General features: G+C 36.5%; 1 long non-coding RNA gene across 4 annotated transcripts in view; it reads right to left on the reverse strand.

Moving 5' to 3' along the window:
* The window catches only part of LOC132661586 (uncharacterized), a 69645-nt gene that overhangs the window by 32434 nt on the left and 14341 nt on the right, over positions 1-22870 (reverse strand). For all 4 annotated transcript variants that reach the window (XR_013550167.1, XR_013550165.1, XR_013550166.1 and 1 more), the window contains exon 4: positions 294-400. This is a non-coding gene — a long non-coding RNA (uncharacterized LOC132661586). The remainder of the gene's footprint in view (positions 1-293; positions 401-22870) is intronic.

Consider the following 22870-nt stretch of genomic DNA (forward strand, 5'->3'; position numbering starts at 1 on the left):
CTGTGAATCAGTAGAATTGAGTTTGGATTCCAGCTCAATAGGTAAGTCATTTCACTTGAAGCCACAGTCCTTTTATCTGTAAAATGGACATAATCCTTTCTCTATGTAAGAACTAGCATACACTGAGTGTAAAAACTCACATATATTACTTTGTACCATGCACTGTTCCAAGTGTTTTTCTCAGAGTATCTAATTTATTAATACTAACACATCCTCCCTTTTCCCTGTGAGATAGATATAATTATAATCCTGTTTTAGAGCTAAGAAAACTGAAACCCAAAGAGGTGAGGTACCTTGTCTACGGTCACATGGTAAGGGGCAGAGTCAGAATTTGAACCAAGTCAATCTGATGTTGAAGTCCATATTCTTAAATGCTGCACACCATCACCCTCTGGGGCTACTGTAAGAATACAATAAATATGCAAATATGAAAATATTCCATAAATGGCAAGTGCTAAACCATTCCAGATACATAGTTGAAAGAGAAATGAAATTTATTTGTATTGCAATCATGTAACTTCACAGCTGTGAGACCTTAAACAAGACTTTTTAAACTATCTGGGCCTCTGCTTCTCAACTATAAAAAATGAAAAATCATACATCTCTTCCCTTTCTTAAATATGATGCCTACAGGAAGACATTCAGTAAACTGTAAAGCATTAAGTTAATGTAGGTTCTTATATTTATTTATATTTCATCTAATTACCTTGACAAAGGTCCTTAAAGTGGATAAATGGTATTTCAAACTCAAAACCTTGAGTTTCTTTTATAGAGGATAATCTCCAGAAAGTATCAAGCCTGGCTACATTTGCTGATGCCTCAAATATATATATATATATATATATATATATATATATATATATAACCAGGTACCAAATATATATGTGTATATATATATTTAAAACCAGGTACCATCAAGCACTAGACTTGTCTTCTGAACATCTAGACCCACCTGCAGTTTAAATTTTTCAAGAATTGGTTTGGCTTTAGGGCACCTTGGTGGCTCAGTTGGTTGAGTGTCCAACTTTGGCTCAGGTCATGATCTCACAGTTTGTGAGTTCAAACCCTGCATTGGAATTAAAAAAAAATTCCATTTACAATAGCAACAGAAATAAAATAAAATACTTCGGAATAAATTTTACCAAGGAAATGAAACTGTATACTGAAAACTATAAAACATTGATGAAAGAAATTGATGAAGACACAAATTATTGAAAAGATATCCCATGTTCATGAATTATAAGAATTAACACTGTTAAAACATCCATACTACTCAAAGCAATCTACAGATTGAATATAATCCCTATGAAAACTCCAATGCCATTTTTTTTTTACAGAAATAGAAAAAAAGAACCTTAAAATTTGTGTGGAATTATGAAAGACCTCAAATAACTAGAACAATCTTGAGCAAGAAGAGCAAAGGTGGAGGTAGCACACTTCCTGATTTCAAACTATATCACCAAGTATAGTAATCAAAAACAGTATGCTGTTGACATAGACACAAACACAGACCAGTGGAACAGAATAAAGAGCCAGAACAAAAACCCAAACATATATGCCAACTAATTCTCAACAAGGTTGCCCAAAATATATAATTTATTGAAAAATGATCTTGAAAAAACTGGAGAGCCACATTTAAAAAATTACACTGTTGTACCATACACACAAATCAACACAATGGAGATTGAAGACTCAAAGGTGGGACCTGAAACCATTAAATCCTAAAAGAAAATGTAGGAGAAAAGCTTCTTGACATTGGTCAATGCAATGGTTGTTTGATATGTCATCAAAGCACAGGCAACAAAAGCAAAAATAAGTGGGACTACATCAAAATAAAAGTTTCTGCACAGCAAAGGAAACAAATGAAAAAATAAAAATAAAAGGGAACCTATGGAATGGAAGAAAATATCTTCAAACTATATATCCAGTAAGACGTTAATATCCAAAATATATAAGCAACTCTTACATCTCAATAGCAAAACAAAACCAAAAAAAAAAAAAAAACCAAAAAAACAAACAAAAACAAAAACAAAAACAAATAACCTGATTTAAAAATGGGCAAAAGACCTGAATAGACGTTTTTCCGGAGAAGACATATAAATAGCTAACAAATATATGAAAAGATGCTCAACATCACTACCTATCAGAGACATGCAAATCAACATCACACTGAGATATCTCCTCACACTTGTCAGAATGTCTATTATCAAAAAGGTGAGAGATAACAAATGTTGGCAAGGATATGGAGAAAAGGACTTGTGCAGTCTTGATGGAGATGAATTGTCATAGCCATTATAGAAAACAGTATGGGGGTTCCTCACAAAATTAAGAATAAAATTATCATCTGATCTAGTAATCCCACTTCTGGATATGTATCCAAAGGAACTGAAATCATTATCTCAAAGAAATATCTGTATTCCCATGCTCATTTAAGCATTATTCATAATAACTGAGATATGGAAACAACCTAAGTGTCCATCAATGGATAAATGAGTAAAGAAAATATGATACCCATGCATGCATGTGCATGTGAGTATGTGCCTATGTGCACGTGTGCACATACACACAATGGGATACTATTCACCCACAGAAAATAAGGAATAAGGAAATCCTGCCATTTGTGGGATGAAATTGGAGGGCATTATGCTAAGTGAAATAAACCAGAGAGAGCAAGACAAGTATTGTATGGTATCACTTATATGTGGAACCTAAAAAAAAAAAATAACAAAAACACCCAAACCCTAAAAAGCGTTAAACTCATAGTAACAAAGAGTAGAATGGTAGCAACCAAGGACTTACGTGGGGGGTGGGGGGGTGGGGGGGGGTGGGAGGGAGTGGTATGAAGGAAATGGTGAGATATAAGTCAAAGGATATACATTTCCAGTTATAAGGTAATCTAATATTCAGCTGCGTGACTTTAGTTAATAATACTGTATTGTGTACTTGAAACTGGCTCAGAGAATAGGTCTTACGTATTCTCATTGTAATAAAGGTTACTACATGAGGGCACCTGGGTGGCTCAGTTGGTTACGTGTTGGACTCCAGATGGTGGCTCAGGTCATGATCTCACAGTTCATGGGATCCAGCCACACATCAGGCTCTGTGCTGATAGCATGGAGCCTGCCTGGGATTCTTTCTCTCCCTCTGTCTCTGCCCCTCCTCAGCTGGCGCGCTCTCTCAAAATACATACATAAATTTTAAAAAAAATAGAAAAGGTAACTATATGAAGTATTGGATGTGTTAATTAACTTGATTGTGGAAATCCTTTCACAATGTGAACATATATAAAATAATCACATTGTACACTTTAAATATGTTACAATTTTGTCAATTATATTTCAAAAAAGATGGAGGAAAAAAGGTAACATACAATAGTATTAAGAAGGTTAGCAATGGACTCAGGAGGCCTACATTCAAGTCTCAAGCCTACACGTATTGTCTATGTGACCTTAAGTGAGTTGCCCAACTGCTTTACACCTGCTTGTGCATCTGTAAAAAGGGGATAATAATAGTACTAACTTTATAGGATTGTGATGTGGGTTAAGTGAGCTTTGTACATATTCAGAACAGTGATTGGCAAATGTTAAAGACTCAATAAATATGAGTTATTATATTTGAATGACTGCACTCTCTTCCCCATGTCTCATTTTAATACCTATGAAGTGGGAACAGTACTGAATTTTATTTCTGATTAGGATTGTAACACATTTTCAAGTTGCTTGAACAATATTTTAAACTCTGTAGGTGCTATGGATCTACAAAGGGTAACTGTTTTCCACTTTTAAAAGGGAGAAGATAATTACTATGTGGTCTTTTTCAGGAGAAGCATTATTCAACAAAGAGTTGGGTTTTTTTTGTTGTTGTTGTATTTTTTTTTAGCACCCACAGAGTTGCAAGCTACTGTGGGATGACTCAAATGATTTAGAAAACTCAATTCTGGAATGAAGTGGAATATTTTTCTTATATCAGAATTTCTATAACTACAATATCAGAGCAGGAGAATATCAGTTTTCATGTGGGAAAAGAAATCCTTTCATAAGAAACATACAATATGTTACAAAGAGTAAGTAAAGAAAGAATCTATTTTAAACTGCCTCTCCTCTTAAGAAAAATAAACCCATTTATTCTTTGCATATTATGTCCATGACTACCCTCTGCTTTATCAGAAGCTCAAAGGTATCCCAGGCACCTATCAGGTCAGCCTTCCACCAAGTGCATTTCTATTTTTGATTCCTCAGAGGAAACAACAAAGCTTACAGGCTTGTTTTGGATTGGAGTTTTTGCCCTGTCACACTGAGGACTAACTGAGCCCAAACCCCCTACTTAATGGCACTGACAGAGACCAGCTCAAGGGAAAAGACAATGTGAGTTTATGAAATAAACACATAAATATCTGTTTAAAAAAAGATGGTGACATACAATCTTGTCATTAGCAAGACATTTAATTAGAGGACCAGAATATCATAGGCTCACTTACAGCATCTTCAAATCCTCTCCAAAGAACACCTCCACCCTTAACAACTAAAATTTAAAATCAGACAGAAATTGGGGCGTCTGGGTGGCTCAGTCGGTTAAGCATCCAACTTCAGCTCAGGTCATGATCCTGTAGTTTGTGAGTTCGAGCCCCACATGGGGCTCTGTGCTTGACAGCTCAGAGCCTGGAGCCTGCTTCAGATTCTGTGTCTCCCTCTCTATCTGTCCCTCCCCTGCTCACACACACACACACACACACACACACTCTCTCTCTCTCTCTCTCTCAAAAAAAAAAAAAAAAAAAAAAAAAAACACTAGAAAAAAATTTAAAAAAAATCAAACAGAAAAAGATGCTTGCTTTTTTCACCAGTTAAATACAACTGGAACTTGCGCTTTACTTAACCAGATTTCCTGAGCAGTTATCCTGGACTCAGATGAATCCCAAAGAATGGACAGGGTATATGTGCATTTTAGGGTATATATTGGGGGAGAATGCAGAATGTTATTTGGGGAAGCATTGTAACAGCCTAAATTCAGAATTAATCCAGTTTATTAGTGAACAAAGGTCAAATAGGAAAAGTCTTGACATGCCTGGGTGAGGTGTAAAACCCAGAGGTATTGAGCCAGGGTACCTGCCATGTGTATGTCATGGGTCAAGAAGACCCCACAGCAGAGTTTAAAGGGAGAAGTCCAAGCCATAGCCAGGGTGAAGGGTACAGTTGGGTTTTAGAACTTAGAAATGGGAATGAGAACAGAGCCATGGCCCGAGTTAGCAAGGATGAGGAGGGGAGACTGAAAATTTCCTGAGTGAAATTTTTGCCTCTGTCCATTAGGATGGACAACATACCAAGCAGCCATGGATACAAGGAGAGCCACGGTTTCCTCATATTAGGATGACAAGTAATTTCCCTAGGATCTTAAATAATCCCGTAAGAGTAAAGGGGAGAGAAAGAACACTAAATTTGACAACCCAAAAGAAAATGAGTTTCAAACGGTAGTGTTTCAGTTAAGTTCTATTTAACAGGGCAGATTAAGTTTTTGCCTCTTAAGCACAAGACACAAATACAATTACATTTGTACTTCTGGATTTGGTGCAGTAGACTCCGTCGCAAAGGACAAGAAAAAGGAAGGGAAGTGCTCACCTCAATGTGGGGAGAATCAAAGGGTCCAGAGAAGGGAATTTTGAAATTAATACATTGTGGATTCTCTGGGTACCTACTTGGGTGGCTCAGTCGGTTAAGTGACTAACTCTTGATTTCAGCTCAGGTCATGATCTCACAGTTCGTGAGATGGAGCCCTGCATCAGACTTCAAGATTACAGCACGGAGCCTACTTGGGATTCTCTCTCTCCCCCTTTTTCTGCCCTTCCCCCACTCATGTGTGTGCATTCTTTCTTGCTCTCTCTCTCTAAATAATTTTTAAAAATACACTGTAGATTCTCATGTACAAAAGCCCTTTCACTTACTCTTAGCTTCTCTCCTTACTTTGAGAGAGGTCTGGAAAAAACAGTTGCTAGGGCCAGTTAGTTTTGGAAGCCCTGATTAAAATTTGGCAAGGCCTGAAGTTGACTGCCCATTTTCATGGTTTGAGAGCAGTTTTATATATTGATTGCACCTTTCAAGTTTAAAATACAACTTGTAGTAAACAGCATGGCTTTATTTAAAAATCTGAACAGATACCAGTGGTGGGATGGAGATTGGCAATGGCAATGGTACTTCTAAAGCATTGAACTCCTTTGATGTTTGCTTGCATTTTCCTTTTTTGTTACCCCCATGGCCAACTGCCAAGACAACAACTGAAATGAAAACAATACAGTTCCCAGAAATGAGGTCTGCTGTGTTTTCCCTGGCAAGGGAGGGTTCTATCATATGAGCCCAAATGTTGGAATGCATCTTAAGATTGATTGATTCAAACAATTGCTTGTTTTAATTTTTTTAAAAATTCATTTATATTTATTTTGAGAGAGAGTGCGAGCAGCGAAGGGGCAGAGAGAGAGACAGAGACAGAGAGAATCCCATGCGGGCTCCACGCTGTCAGCACAGAGCCTGATATGGGGCTTGAACTGACGAACCATGAGACCATGACTTGAGCCGAAATCAAGAGTTGGATGCTCAACGGACTGAACCACCCAGGTGCCCCTGAAATTACATGTTTTATACATTACAATATAGGTCAATTGATAAAACCATGTTTTCTGTATTTGGGGCCGACTATCAAGTTTAAGAAAAAAAAATAGAAGAATTAGGAAATTGAAGAAGAACAATAATTTAATGAGATCAATTTTATGATTTGATAATCTATACATTAAAGAGTTATATTCAAAAAAATATTTATTTTGAGAGAGAGAGCATGAGAGGGGAGGGGCAGAGAGAGAGGGAGAGAGACAATCCCAAGCAGACTCTATGCTCTCAGTGCAGAGCCTGACACAGGACTTGATCTCACACACAGGGATCAACCTTATGAAGACCTGAGCCAAAATCAAGAGTTGGAAGCTTAACCAACCAAACCACCCAGGTGCCCCTAAAGAATTCTATTTTTAAAATACAGAGAGCATATAAACCAGTGCTATCAAATGGAAAGTTGGGAGATAAAAATATTATAGTAGATAAAGCTTGAGGCCAGTAGGAGGTCTCTATGTATTAATTAATTAGCCCAATTTGGGGGGGAACATTTATAATGTACCAGACACTGTTCTCATATTTCGTGCCCCACGTTGGGCTTTCTGCTGTCAGTGCAGAGCTTGCTTTGGATCCTCTGTCTCCCTCTCTCTCTTCCCCTTCCCTGCTTGCGCTCTCTCTCTCAAAAATAAATGAAGATTAAGAAAAGAAAAAAGAAAGAAAACAGAGGTAGCAATACCAAAAATAATAAATAGTAGACACTAATAGCAACTTCATCCTCTGAACTGGATTAAGGGTACAGATCCAAGAGACTGTAAAGGGCCCTTTGAACAGACTACAGTTAGTGCAAATTGTTTTAAACTTTACAAACCCTTGCAAGATTTGGTTGAATCTTCAAAGGAGGGTCCTGATTATAATAAGAATAAAAATATCATTAACCACCATGTAAATAACTGGTAGCTCAAATTTAAATGGTATTTTGAGAATTAATCAAATACTCTCATATTTATTATGTAATATGATTTTTAGAGAAGGGCTAATATGATGGTAAGAAAACAGACATTGTACCCTGACTTTGCAGATGAGGTAAGTAAGATTCACTTAAGTTGAGATTAAGTGCAGTCTTTGAAATGCATCCTGTCCCGCAGCCAGCATTAGTTTTAGTCAACAACACTGCAGCAACATCCTCTTGTGTTGGGATCGGATTCAAAATTTAGAACTTATGGCAAAAACTGAGTAAAGTCAAAATGACTTTGAAAAATCTTCTATAATCAATCACCAGGAGGATCTGGCTTTTTTAAAAAATATAGTTGTTTTATATATGAAATTCTAGTAAATTAAATGCACGCATCATGCAACTCTACTGAATTTCTGTAATACAGCTTAAAACCAAGGCCATTATTTATTTTGCAGAGAATATATTGTCTAGTGGTCTATGAACTCCCTTAATTTCTCTTCTAGGATTGTTCTCTGCTTAAACAGAATCTCCACTGCTCTAAATTTCAGAGAAATCCTAAGGGTTCTAGGATTCAGAGCCTGTGATCATCAAATAGGTTCATTATTGTAAAGAACTAATGACTCTTGTCTTAGCTTTGTTGCTAAACAATTCTTCACAGCACAGTTTTCCCTCACATATTTGGACTTCAGCTAACCCACATACTTTCTGGGAACTTTCCCAGATCTTTGAACATATATAGTAAAAGCAGAGGATTCACATATCTATTCTTTGCTGTTAGAAATTTAATGGTAGGAAATTTATCCACGTGACTTAGTTTCAGCATTTGATGTCTTATGAGTAAGGCAGCTAGGAACAATTGCAACTAAAAGGAGACTCTCAAATCCCACTTTGCTACCAGGGAATTATAAGAAATAGGAGTTCAGGGATTTTATTTTTTGATGGTTTTTCCCCCCTAAAATTCTAGTACCCTCACCATTTTGAATCCTAAGCTATACCATTGTAATTTATGAAAGTTTTAGTTCTAAAAGACTTTTCTAATAGATGATTAAGTTCTTAAAACCAAGACTTTTTTCAAGAAATCCAAAGATATTTCTAAAGCAATTGTCAACAAAATTGACAAAATTAAACAATTCGAAGAGTAATAAAATCAACTGACGATTTTAATTGTGGAGTTCAACTCTAATTTTTAAAATGTCTCAACTTGGATCATCTTAGGATAGGTTAGTAAAAAAGTACTGGAAAAAAAATACCCAGATTTTACCACTTACTGGCAGATGGGTTTTGGCAATTTATTTAAATTTTCCAAACTTCACATTCTTTCTCTTCTTTTTCTGTTTCCTTTCAAATAAATGGGGCAAATGACCTAGTGGGAAATGGTGATTTTTTTTCCTTTAATTTTCCCCTTCATCCTCATTTTAAGGTAGTAACCATGCTTTGTAATTTCTTGTTTTTGGTACATTTGTAATATATTCTATAGAAAGCAGAAGCTGGATCATGCTTTTTCTGTTCTGTTAAACTTTATTTTTTATGATCTCAAAGCCATAAATAGGATGTTAGTGTCTTGCTAGAGAGGGAGTCAGGAGTAGGTATATAAGTCAGAAATAAACTGAGCAGGGAGGGGAGCTTCTGAGAAATTGGGAAGACAGGAAAGTTTATGCCTCCCCAGAAAAGAGGGCACCTATGCTCAAGTATTCAGTTGCTTTGGGGATGATGGTGAAATCTCAGAGGACAATGGCTGCCACCTGGTAGGCCTCCCAGCCTTACTTAAGAGTCATATGACTGAAGCCTCACAGGGAAGCAGCAGGGCAACCTCTCTTGCCTACATGGATTGGGATCATCATGGGTGCCTGTATGGCCACTGGTATGAATGGGTGACTGAAAACCAGATGGGGCTTCCCGAAGTCTTAGTGTCATTTTGATCCTGGTGTTTTGCACACTCTGGAGCATGGGGAATGATCTAACAACAAACCAGGTTACATGACCTTTCAGCCTACTAAAGTGGGGACCAGAGTCAATATTTGGTTGACTGAAAACACATTTTAATGAGGTATTTCTTACAGACCTCACATTATGGGCTGAGAATCTGACAAATAACTTGATATACACTTGAGCCTTGAACAACATGGGAGTTATGAGTGCTGACCGTCACAGAGTCAAAAATTCTTATATAATGTTGACTCCTCCAAAAACTTAACTACTAATAGCCTACTAACTACTAATAGCCTACTGTTGACTAGAAGCCTTACTGATAACATATACAATTGGTTAACATGTATTTTGTATATTATGTGTATGATATAATGTATTCTTTCAATAAAGGAAACTAAAGAAAATAAAATATTATTAAGAAAATTATAAGGAAAAGAAAATACATTTACAGTACTGTACTGTGTTTATAAAAAATAAATTCACATATAAATGGACCTTGACAGTTCAAATTTGTGTTGTTCAAGGATCAAATGTACATTGATTTTACCCCTCCTTCCTTCCTGTCCTTCCTTCTTTTTTCCTTCTTTTCTTTTTTTCTTGGAATCTTCCTGGAGTCCATCTGAATCATAATTATTGCTGACCTTCTGGACTGATTAGCTCAGTGGATTGGGGTATGTTGTTAAATGAGTCGTGGTCGCATTTTATTCATTTATTGCCCAGAAAGCTTTAAATGGAAAAAAGGACTACCCAACCATCAGACAGTCCTTTTATTGGATTCACAGACTCCCCACATAGGAATTGATTGGTCAAAGTGAATTTTAGAAGACAACTTGATGAATAACTATAACTAAAAGAGGTGTAAGTCTTGCCAGCAACAAATAAAGGTCCCTACAGAGAGAGCAGCATCAAGTTTCAGAAATGACAATTTCTTAATGTTAGTTGAAATAATGGTGCTTTTCCCCCTTAGGAGTCTTGATATTAATTAAAATAAAATTAACTGTTGTGGACCGTGATAGCTGAAGTTTTAGTCAGCTCAAAGTTTTGTGCTTCATCACCACCCCCACTTTCTGCTGACAGAGTCCTCTTTCTCATGGAGAATCCATTACACATATTTTGGTGCAGAAGGTTGGCCACAGAGCTAATCATAAGACCTGACCAATTAATTAGTACATTGCATCCACTCACCATAGTGATTGATTCAAGGATGGCTATAAAACTGATGACATCAATTGGAAAGTTCAAAACAATTTTACAGTTGGATCTGTAGCTTTAAGTATTATGTAAAACTAGAATTAATTGACAGTTGTCATTTTTGCTACCACATGAGGAGAATTTATCTAAAAAAAAGACAACATTTGAGTCTCTAGATCCAACCTAGCTTAGGCTGGACTTCTTAGTTACATTATCAATATAAATTATACCATTTTTTTTCTTAAACCTTTTTGAGATGGACTTCTGTCACTTGTTTTCAACAGTGGCTGATTCATACACTCTGTCTTCTGTTTCCCTCTCTCTCTGTCCCTCCCTTACTCTCTCTCTTATAAATAAATAAATAAATATTAGAAAACAAATTTTTTAACATTTATTTATTTTTGAGACAGAGAGAGAGAGAGCATGAACAGGGGAGGGGCAGAGAAAGAGGGAGACACAGAATCTGAAACAGGCTCCAGGCTCTGAGCTGTCAGCACAGAGCCCGATGCGGGGCTCGAACCCACAGACCGCGAGATCATGACCTGAGCCGAAGTCGGACGCTTAACCGACTGAGCCACCCAGGCGCCCCCAAATAAATATTTTTAAAAAGTGGGGGGTGGCGCCTGGGTGGCTCAGTCAGTTAAATGTCTGACTCTTGATTTCAGCTCAGGTCATAATCTCACAGTTCGTGAGTTCAGAGTGGGGTCTGCTTGGGATTCTCTGTCTTCCTGTCTCTCTGCCCCTCCCCTGCTCATGTGCTGTCTCTCTCTAAAACATATATATATATATTTTAAAAAGTGCCTGATTATAGAAATCACATCAAGTCAGGAAATTACTACAGTAAAACCTTGGGTTGCAAGTAACTTGTTCTGTGAGTGTTCTCCAAGATGAGCAAACATTTCTAATTAATTTTAACTTGATAAATGAGCAATGTCTTGCAATACGAGTAGTACAGGATGCTGAATGTCAGTGATCACAACTGAGCCAAAGGCTCTTGAAATTCTCTTTGATACATGAATTACAAGCATGTTTCCAACGATTTTTGCTCACAAACCAATATTCTATAAGGGAAAACTTAAGATTCCTTGAAAGCATTTCAAAACATTTGTAGCAAAAGGGTTTGGTAATAGCATATTTTAAATAATATAAACATTAAATCTGTCTTTCAGTAGCATGTCTAACCTTGTTTTCTTGTAAAGACTTCCAGTAGAGATAATTCTGTAGAACACAATGGAAATTTCTCTGCTCTTCTGCAGGTTTTGTAATTTCTGAAGTAGGAATTATTTCCATGAAGAAGGCTGCTGTGGACCCATAATGGTTTTCATAGAAGAAACTAGCTATGTATCAATTTGTGGTTATAACTAGGAGAAGTTTACGGTTGTTAAAAATGCTATGGGTGTATTAAGTCACAGAACATTATGTAATAGTACACAAGCCTCAGTAACGAAGGGCTATTATTATCTGCCAAAAGGATGTTGACAATGCTCTGGGTTCTTTCACCTGAGGGGGACGGTATTTGCTTCATTTACTGGTCTTGTTATATGAGTGATTGTATCAAAACAACATATGCCAATTGATCACCAAAACCCATTTCTTGCTGCTTGGTAATAGAATAGGTGACATTATATTTGAAGGCAGAATCTTAACAGGCTCTTATTCTTGCAAGTGCTAGGATACTAATGAATTTATTCTGTACTCTTTTTGGATTAAAGGAGGAAAGTATTCTGCTTGCCTAGGAGAAAATAAAATTATTCCTTAAAACTTTACATTTAGTTATTTTAGCTTTGTATTAACTGGGCCATGGTATCAAGTTATGGAAGCTAGGTCATTCCACTTAAGCAAAAGGGTGGAAAGTCATCAGGAGGTTTGGTCATCAGAATGGACAGCCAAACTGGAACAAAGTCAGAGAATCTGTTGGACGTCAGAAATAGCTGACATCAATGATGAAAATTTGAATTTTATCAAAAAACTGTATAAGAATTTATTAATAATTGTGTCTATTTTGTTATCTATACAATTTACATTAATAGATATATTATTAGTTAGAGTGGGCTAGCTTCTGCAATGAACATCCAGAGTATAATAATTCAAATACAAGTTTACTTTTATGAGGCAGAACTGGAGAAATTAATAAGTTAAGGCAATCCTCTTCCACATAATCTTTCAGATAGCCAGATTGACAGATGCTCTACCATCTTCAAAATATAGCTTCTCAGGTTCTAGAATCATTTCTAGTCCCACTGTCTAACCGGGAATAAGAGCATGGAGAAATACCTCATATAAGATACCTTGAAGTGGCACATGCCACGTTTGTTCCCATTTCATTGCCTAAAACTTGATCACACAGCCAAACTTAATTGCAAAGATAGCTGGGGAATACAGTTCCAGTTAAACAGCTAATTTCCACCTGCAAATATACAACATGGATAGGGGATCAAGAATTGTTAATGCACAGCTGTTCATCTCTGTGGTAATGTTCTAATATAGGGTCATCTTTGGTTTTCTGGAAGGAACCACACCTGGTAATAATGTATTATTCTTTTAGGGTACTATATATGCAAATTGACAGTTCTATTCACAAGTGAGTGAAATTATAGTTTTATTTTCCTATGGTAAGTATTTTATTCTTGATATCAGTGTGCATATATAAGATTTGGGGAAACTCTGGAAAAGTGTAAAAATTATTTAAGTTTCTAAAAAGTCATCCATGAAATATCTTGCCTAAGTGCATTTCTTAAAAGCTTTTTTTCAAATTGTATGGGTATATCTATCTCACGCTTTATCCGTTCATCCATCACTAGGCACGTAGGTTGTTTCCATATCTTAGGTATTGTAAATAATGCTTTAATGAACATTTTGGGGAGCAGGTATGTCTTTGAGATAGTGATTTCATTTCTTTTGGACAGATAACAGAAGTGGTATTCCAAAATCATATGGTAGTTCTATTTTTAAGTTTTTGAGGAAACTCCATACGTGCACCAACTTACATTCCCACTGACAGTGCAAAAAGTTTCCCTTTTCTCCACACCCTCGCCAGCACTTGTTATTTCTTATCTTTTTAATTTAATTTTTTTTTTAATTTACATTCAAGTTAGTTAGCATATAGTGCAACAGCGATTTCTGGAGTAGATTCCTTAATGCCCCTTACCCATTTAGCCCATCGCCCTCTCCCACAACCCCTCCAAAAACCCTCTGTTTTTTCTCTATATTTAAGAGTCTCTTATGTTTTGTCTCCCTCCCTTTTTTTATATTATTTTTGCTTCCCTTCTCTTAAAGTCCTCCTATGAGTGAAGTCATATATTTGTCTTTCTTGGACTGACTAATTTCGCTTAGCATAATACCCTCCAGTTCCATCCATGTAGTTGCAAATGGCAAGATTTCATTCTTTTTGATTGCCGAGTAATATGTGTGGGGGGGGAGGAGATAGATATATATATATATATATATATATATATATATATATATATATACCACATCTTCTTTATCCATTCATCCATCAATGGACATTTGGGCTCTTTCCATACTTTGGCTATTGTTGATAGTGCTGCTATAAACATTGGGGTGCATGTGTCCCTTCGAAACAGCATACCTGTATCCCTTGGATAAATACCTAGCAGTGCAATTGCTGGGTCATAGGGTAGTTCTATTTTTAGTTTTTTGAGGAACCTCCATACTATTTTCCAGAGTGGCTGCACCAGCTTGCATTCCCACCAACAATGCAAAAGAGATCCTCTTTCTCTGCATCCTCGCCAACATCTGTTGTTGCCTGAGTTGTTAATTTTAGCCATTCTGACCGGTGTAAGGTGGTACGTCATTGTGGTTTTGATTTGTGATGTTGATGAGTGATGTTGAGGATTTTTTCATGTGTCGGTTGGCCATCTGATGTCTTCTTTGGAGAAATGTCTGTTCGTGTCTTTTGCCCATTTCTTCACTGGATTATTTGTTTTTTTGGGTGTTAACTTTGATAAGTTCTTTATAGATTTTGGATACTAACCCTTTATCTGATATGTCATTTGCAAATATCTTCTCCCATTCTGTCAGTTGCCTTTTAGTTTTGCTGATTTTTCCTTCACTGAGCAGAAGCTTTTTATTTTGATACTTTTTTGATACTAGCCATTAAGACAGGTGTGAGATAACATCTCACTGTGGTTTTGTTTGCATTTCTCTGATGATTAGTGATGTTGAGCACCTTTCATGTACCTGTTGACCCTTTGTATGTATTCTTTGAAAACTGGCTATTCAGATTCTCTGCCCAACTTAATCATATTGTTTTTTCTATTTAGTTGTATGAGTTTTGTTTTGTTTTTTGTTTGCATTTTTTTTTGGATATTTTGGACATTAACCTCTCATCAGATATATGATTTGCAAATATTTCTCCCACTCCATCGATTGCCTTTTCATTGTGTTGACAGTTTCCTTTGCTATGCATAAGACTTTTAATTTGATGTAGTCCCACCTGTTTATTTTTTGCTTTTGTAACCTTTGCTTTTGGTGTCAAATTAAAAAAAATAATTACAAAACTGGTTATCAAATGGCTTAAGCTATGTTTTCTTTCTTTATGTTTTCTTCCAGGAATTTTATGGTTTCAGGTCTTACCTTCAAGTTTTCAATCTATTTTAAGTGGATTTTTCTGTGTGGTGTAAGATAGGAATCAAGTTTCATTCTTTTGCATGTGGCTGTTCAGTTTTTCCAAGAGCAATTTTTTTTAAAAAACAAAGTTCCTAATTTCTTTTCTGTTTTTGTTCCATTTAGGATATGTGTGTCTATTTGAGTTATTTATTTATTTATATTTTTATTTTAGGGAGAGAAAGAGAGTGCAAGTTGTAGAGGGGGGAGAGAATCTCAAGCAGGCTCCATGCTAACTAACCACAGAGCCTGATGTGGAGCTTGATCGTACAACCTTGGGATCATGAACTGAGTCTAAATCAAGAATTGGATGCCCAACCCACTAGGCCACCCAGGCACCCCTGTCTGAGTCAATTTTTAAAAAATTTTGTTTAAATAGTACTTATGTCTTTGGGGTACCTGGATGGCTCAGTTGGATAAGTATCGGACTTCAGCTCAGGTCATGATCTCACAGTTCCTGGGTTTGAGCCCCACATTGGCCTCTGTGCTGATAGCTCAAGAGTCTGGAGCCTGTTTCAGATTCTGTGTCTCCCTTTCTCTCTGCCTCTCCCCCACTTGAATTTTCTCTCTTTCTCTCTCTCAAAAATAAATAAACGTTAATAAAAAAATTTTAAAAACATGTCTTTTATAGAATTGTGCAAAATATTCTTATTCTATAATTATTTTAACTTATTTTAAAAATAAACTATGTTCTTTTTCTTTTAATCATTCTTAATTTAGTATACTAGTTGTGTCCACATTAAAAAACAGAAAAAGCTAGGCTAAGTAGTTATTTACCTATTTCATTGTTCCCTTACTCCTCTCATCTCCTGTACCTCCCCAGCCTGATCCTCATATACCCACTTTTGCCAAATAACCTGTTCTTAGAGTTGTTGATAAATTTTCTGTTCTCTAATTTATTCTAAATTATTTCTGCTTTTATCCTCATTCACTCCTCTTGATTTATTTGGATTAATATATTGTTCTTTCTCTAAATTCTCAAATTTAGTTTTAAAATCAGTTTTAGGAATGCTTGGCTGGCTCAGTCAGTTGAGTGTCAAACTCTTGATTTCGGCTCAGGTCATTTTCTCACAGTTCATATGTTCAAGTCCCATGCCGGGTTCCATGCTAACTGCACTGGAGCCTGCTTGGGATTCTCTTTCTCCTCCCTCTGCCCCTCCCTCCCTGCTCACATGTACATGCACACTCTCTTTCACAATTAATAAATGAACATAAAAAAATGAAATCAATTTTAATTAAAGGGAATCAACCTTTCTTTTTCTTTCTTTCCCTTTTTCTTTTCTTTTCTTTCTTTCTTTCTTTCTTTCTTTCTTTCTTTCTTTTTCTTTCTTTCATTCTTTCTTTCTTTCTTTCTTTCTTTCTTTTTCTTTCTTTCTTTCTTTCTTTCTTTCTTTCTTTTTCTTTCTTTCCTTCCTTCCTTCCTTCCTTCCTTCCTTTCTTTTTTGCTATGAAGTGTCCTCTGAGTACATCTTTGACTGTAGTTCATAACCTAAAATATACTATTATTGTTACATTTTCTAGTTATTCTGTTTTTACTATTGATTTACTTTTGACAGAATTTAGTTAGTAGATAATTAAAATTTTCTGCTTTCTTTTAAATGTCTTAATGTTTGTGATTAGAAAATCTAATTTGTATTATTGCTACTTTGGGGAAATATACTGTTTTCTTTATGCCACTTGAGCAAAGGGTGGCTTTTCTTCATTTTAAGACCTACTGATCATCCTGACTATATTAGTTATTCCTTTATTTATTTACTTATTTTTTATCTGCTGAATTGTCTTCTAGAGTGAGAGAATGTGATAAAAACAAACTACACTATCAATATATTTTGTTAATTTTAGAAATGTTCTAATTTACTAGTTGTCTACCATATATAAATGGTGCCTATAGGTAAATGGTAGCTATATCTCATGGTTTGGATCCTTCATCATTATAAATTCCCTGTGTCTTATTTCAACTTGGTCCAAATTTTTCTGTTATAGATGATACTATTCAGTTTGAGGCATGAGCTTTGTTCTACTAAATATTTCAATGTTATCATATCTTTGCTATTTTAACTTTTTTTGCTTGTTTTTGTTTAATTTGCTAAAGGTAGTTTCTCTTAAATTTAAATATAATTTAAATCTAATTTAGGTCATCTCTCACAGAACTTCCTATAATATGATGTAATTTTAAATGAAAGAAAGGAGAACAAAAAATTACATTTTCACTACAATATATAAGAAAATGTATACATATGGTCAAAACATAGATAAGAATACGGAAAACTTAAGTGGCCCCATTAAGGCATAAATGTAGAAAGGTTTAGCATATTTCCTTTGATGTGGTTAGAATGTTGTCTTGGTAATACTAATAATAACTATAATATAATTTTAATATAATAATATAGTAAACGTTATTATATAATAATAACATATCATCATCATCATCATCATCATTCTTGTGCCATATATGGATGATATAAATGCTTAAATGAATCAATTCATTGTCTAAAGCAATTTCCACTAATGATACTGGGGCAACATTTGATGTGAATTTCCCCTCTCATTACTCTACCAGTGTATGTACCCGGAGAAGAATTTGCTTTGGCTAACCTACCTCACATACTTCCAAGTTATGATTATTACTCCACCTGCCTTCTCATTAGAGCACCTTGCAAGAGCCCATGTGGGAGAATCATGGTCTCAGATGTCCTAGTGAGGCCAAGTGACCAGTGGAGAAGTGTGGTATTTGTGCACTTATGTAATCTCACTCTTTTGTGTATGGACTGGAACTAGTGACTTGATTTGAAGGAATGGAATACAGCAAAAATGGTGGGACACCACTTCCTATGACTTCCATCTTCCTACTTGTCCTCTCTCTTGCTTGCTCTGACAAGGCCAGCTACCAGTATGGACAGGCCCATGTGGCAAGTATTCCAGGGAGGCCCACAGTGAGTAGATTTTGAGAAACTTCTGAGGCCCTCAGTTCAAAACCAGCGTGAGACAATGAATCCTGCCAACAACTACTGGGGCCAACTTGGAAATAGATCCACCCCTAATTGAACCTTAAGTTAACTGCAGCCTGTGGGAGACCCAGAGCCAAAACATTCAATTATGCTCACTGAATTCTAGGCCCACAGAAATTGTGAGATAATAAGTCTGTGTTGTCTTAATTCACTAAAAAAATACTTAAGATGTTCCCCTGTAGAAGGGTGCCACTGTTAGTGATCTACATTTTACAATTAAGGGTTTAAAGGGAATTTTCCTCTTTAGATTTCAGGTTTCAGATTGTGGTCTGGCCCTGTTATTTCTTTCTATATTCATATGCACCTTTATTGAAATCATTTTACTTTTGGAACGTGAAAAATTACCATTATACAATTTATATACAGAGAAGAAATCCAGTATAGGCTCAAGTTGTTCATCTGTAACTACATGAAAACACCAATTAGTTCCTTGCTTCTGTGAATTCTGAGCTTAAAATCCCTTCAACAAATCTCTGATCCTTTCTCAGCTAAGATTTTATAAGTAGCTTATTTTTTTCATTTATCAATTGTGCATTACATAGAAGAACTTGGATCAGGGACTTATAGAGATTAAGAGAAAGTTTAAGTTCTGACCTTAACCCTTATCTCTAACAATTTTGCAGGGAAGAACACAGACACAGTTCAATCCAATCACATTCAAACACGGTGCTTTAGGAAGCTGAGTGTGTGAACGATAAATAAGAGGGTAGGTGTACAGATGAATAAGAACAGTCCTACTCTTGAGGGGTTGTTAAATGCTGCTGGAAGGTGGACAGACAATAAGTATTACCGAATAAAAATGTAGATCTAACTGGGAATCTAGTTAGGGAAGACTTCCTGAAGGAGGCAGCACATGAGCTGGATCCTGAGTCTCAAGCAGGATTTAATGGTTGGAGATAAAGGTAGGACAAGAGAGACAGTGTATTCTGAATATCTAGACAAGCAGGAGACAATAAGAATCTCTCCCAGGCAGCAGGAAAGAGTTTAAATTAGCCAAACATAGTAAAAGGTAAAGGTATAAATATAAGAAATGATAAGAGAGATGTGTCTGGAGCTCTTGAAAGAGGTCAAAACTAGAAGTACTAAACTAAGAATTGTCTGCATGGAGGTGGCATGCAAAGTGGATGATGTCCCTGAGGAAGGAAGTAGAGAGGAGCTGAGGATGGAGCCTTGAGGATCACCCACATTTAGGGAGAGGATAATAAATTGAGGCAGCAGAGCAATCCCTCTTCTGTTTCTCTGAGAATTTTGTTTTAAACCTCACAGCCTTACTTGTATCTATAACCTCTTTTCTTCAACACCCTCTGGTCTCCAACTCGCCAGTGTTCATTTCTCTCCCATCATAGATAGATCTGAGTATGTCTGTCAAATCACTTGGAATCCAATGACTCAGGTGTGAGTCTCAGAGCTGGCATGTTAAGCTGTGCTACTAAGCACAAGTGAACTCACTTCTCTGAGCATCAGTTTCCTCATATAACAAAAGCTGACAATTATGCTTTCTCTGTAGGGTAATTGTGAGAAATAAGTGAGATAACATGAGGCAGCGTCTAGCACAGCACTTGGCATATAGTAAATGTTCCTTGAATCTAAGTCTGAATTGCCAAATGAGCTACCCTATGATGGCATGATTCATCTGTAACTTTTGTCTACAGCTGAAAGATTTACAATTATACCACGTTTATTGGGGAAGAGCTATTTATCACATGAAAAATTATGCTTTTCATGTTCCAACAGAATTAACTTTACTCTAAATTTCATTTCCTTATTCCTTTTTTTTCCCCTTGCCTTGGCCTTAGTGTATCATGGGAAACATTTTTTTCCCTTGCTTATGCTTCATTTCATGATAGGCTGTTATGAGCATATAACACAAACCACAAAAATATCAGGAAAATATGGAATTGTAAAACTAGGGTTCAATCCAATTCAGAACTTTGGTTTAAGGGGAGCCTTTATATCTTTTCTCCATGGAAATTCCATAGTGTGGGGTGCATAAGGGTGGCTTGCTCTAAGAGTTTAGGAGAGATTAGGTAATTTATTCTCTGCCTCTGTCAGCATCTGCTTTTTGTTACATTTTATTCATAAGCATTTTTTAAACACATATTTATAATCGCCAAGTTTTGTAGCCCTTTGTATACCTTTTACTGGCTGTTGAATTCACTTGAAACCTTCTCTAGGAATCAGCCTGAAAATAATGCTTCTTTATTTTTATCTTCAAGATACCCAACCCAGTTGGAAGGGGAGAAAAAGAATGTCTGTGGGATCCTGTTAAATTTCCATCCCTTCCCCTGTAGTTTCATCAAGATCAAACAGATTCTACATAGCGGCGGCAACATAGAGCAGAGAGCAAATCAGATGCATATGTGAAGCTGTGATAAAATAGAGCTTTACAGAAAGGGAAGAAAGACCTAGCAGGCATGCCTGGCTGGCAGCTGACGAAAGTGTTACTGTCATTATTAAAGAGAAATGAATATACTGCCAAGGCCCCGAGAATAGAGTATCAAGTATTGCCTGTGGACCCGATGCTGAGTGACTCATTCGTTTGGTCTTTCTGTACGTCGGAAAGCCAAGTGCCCACTTAGAAAATCTGTTGATAACATGTATAATATAAAACACTTTAATAACTGTGGAGATTTGAAAGATCCTCAGTTTGTGGAAGAGCTGTGCTAAGCAACCTGACATGCAAACTTGTCTAGTCCTAGCAAGAGCACTATGAGGGAGAGGCTAGCATTAGTCCCATCTTATAGATGAGAAAACTGCCCAGAAAAGTTAGGCAAACTGCCCAAGGTTTATATTTGGTAAATACCAGAGCTGCTTTTTAAACCTAGGCCTGTTGGCACCAAAGACTATGCCCAATCATTCTGCTAAAAAGTTGATGCTACTTTTTAAAGTTTCCCATTACTTATAGACAATTCTATCCAACTAGGGTACAATGTTATAGGAAGCTAGTGCAACCATTAGAAATAGGTTATGTCATCCATGAGTTTATTAAATCATGTGTCTTAAAAAATTTATTTCAGGTGTTTATTTCATCATATTTCTAAGGTACTAACCTAGATTCATGTTTCTCAGCTAGTACCTTGTGAGTCTAAAAATGTATTTTGATTCCTTATAGATTGAGTGCAATCAGAATTATATTCAATCCTTTTCTTCCCTCCTTTCCTTCCTTCCCCTGCTTCTTCCTTCTTTCCTTCCTCCCTTCTTTTCTTTTATTTAACATTTACTGCACACTTACTAAGCTTTGGGGATAGAACACTGAAAAGCTTCCTGCATTATAAAGCTTTCATTTGGGGTGCCTGGGGGGCTGAGTTGGTTGAGCATCAGACCGTTGATTTTGGCTCAGGTCACGATCCCAGAGTCCTGGGATTGAGCCCTGCGTTGAGCTCTGTGCTGAGCATAGAGCCTGCTTAAGATTCTCTCTCTCTCTCTCTCTCTCTCTCTCTCTCTCTCTCTGTGCCCCTCCTCCCTGCTCACGTGCTCTCTCTTTCTAAAATAAAATTTTAAAAAATATTTCATTCTAAAAAATTAAACAATAAGTAAATACAAGTATTTCAGATAATGATCTATGGCATGGAGATCATAAAACAAGACGCTGTGATGGTGACTGTGGGCAAGAAGGGCCCATGACGTTTAGCTGATGACCTAAATGATAAGAAGGATTCAATCACCCAAAGGACTGAGGTCAGGTCTCCCAGGCAAAAGGAACTACAAGGGACAGAACTACTACAACCCCTGGGGGTGGAAAGGACTTGATGTATTAAAAGAGAGCAGCCGGTGTAAGGTCAGAGATGGAGGCATTGCCTGGTCCTTAGAACCTTGTGGGTCCTTGTAAGGAGTTTGAACATTATTCTCAATACCTGGTAAAGTCAGTTAAATAGGATAGTGGAATGATCTGACTTAAGTTTAAAAAGATAAGAGCTATGAGAAGAAAGAACTTAGGGGAATAAGAGTAGAAGCAGGGGGACACATGAGGAGGCTTTTAGAATAAGGATGGTGGTGTCCAGGTACAAGGCCACTCAATTTGTAATGCTGTTTCAATTTGTGATGCTAAAGGATGGTCAGTAAGTAACTAACAATGTCCACTTATGATAAGAGATGGTGGGAGAAAGAGAAGAATCAGATTTAAGAAGTGAGAAGGTAAATAAACTGGTTCATTCCATATAATTTATGGAGATTACTGTCTATTATGATAAGAAGGAAATATCCTTGTAAATATCCCAATCTACCTAGATCCCTATTTCATTTTCCTTCAAATCCCCCACACATGTCACAGCTAAGGCCAGTGACATTATCTTCCTCCTCCTATCCTCTCTCTTACCTCTCTTGTAGGCAACCTGAAAGTTAGGAGAACTTAGTGAGGTCTGGATCTGAGACTCAATGCTAAGGCACACTTTTAATAAATGAAGCTCATGTTTCCTTTAGAAGCTGGGAAAATTCCACATTTAGAAATGAACTATCATCCAGGCAATGGAATATTCTTTAGTGCTAACAAGAAAAGAGCTCTCAGGACTTAAATGGAGGAAACTTAAGTGAAGAGTTCTAAGTAAAAGAAGCCAATTGGAAAAGGCTAC

This window comes from Panthera onca, chromosome D1, assembly GCF_046562875.1.
Source record: "Panthera onca isolate mPanOnc1 chromosome D1, mPanOnc1 haplotype 2, whole genome shotgun sequence".
NCBI lineage: Eukaryota > Metazoa > Chordata > Mammalia > Carnivora > Felidae > Panthera > Panthera onca.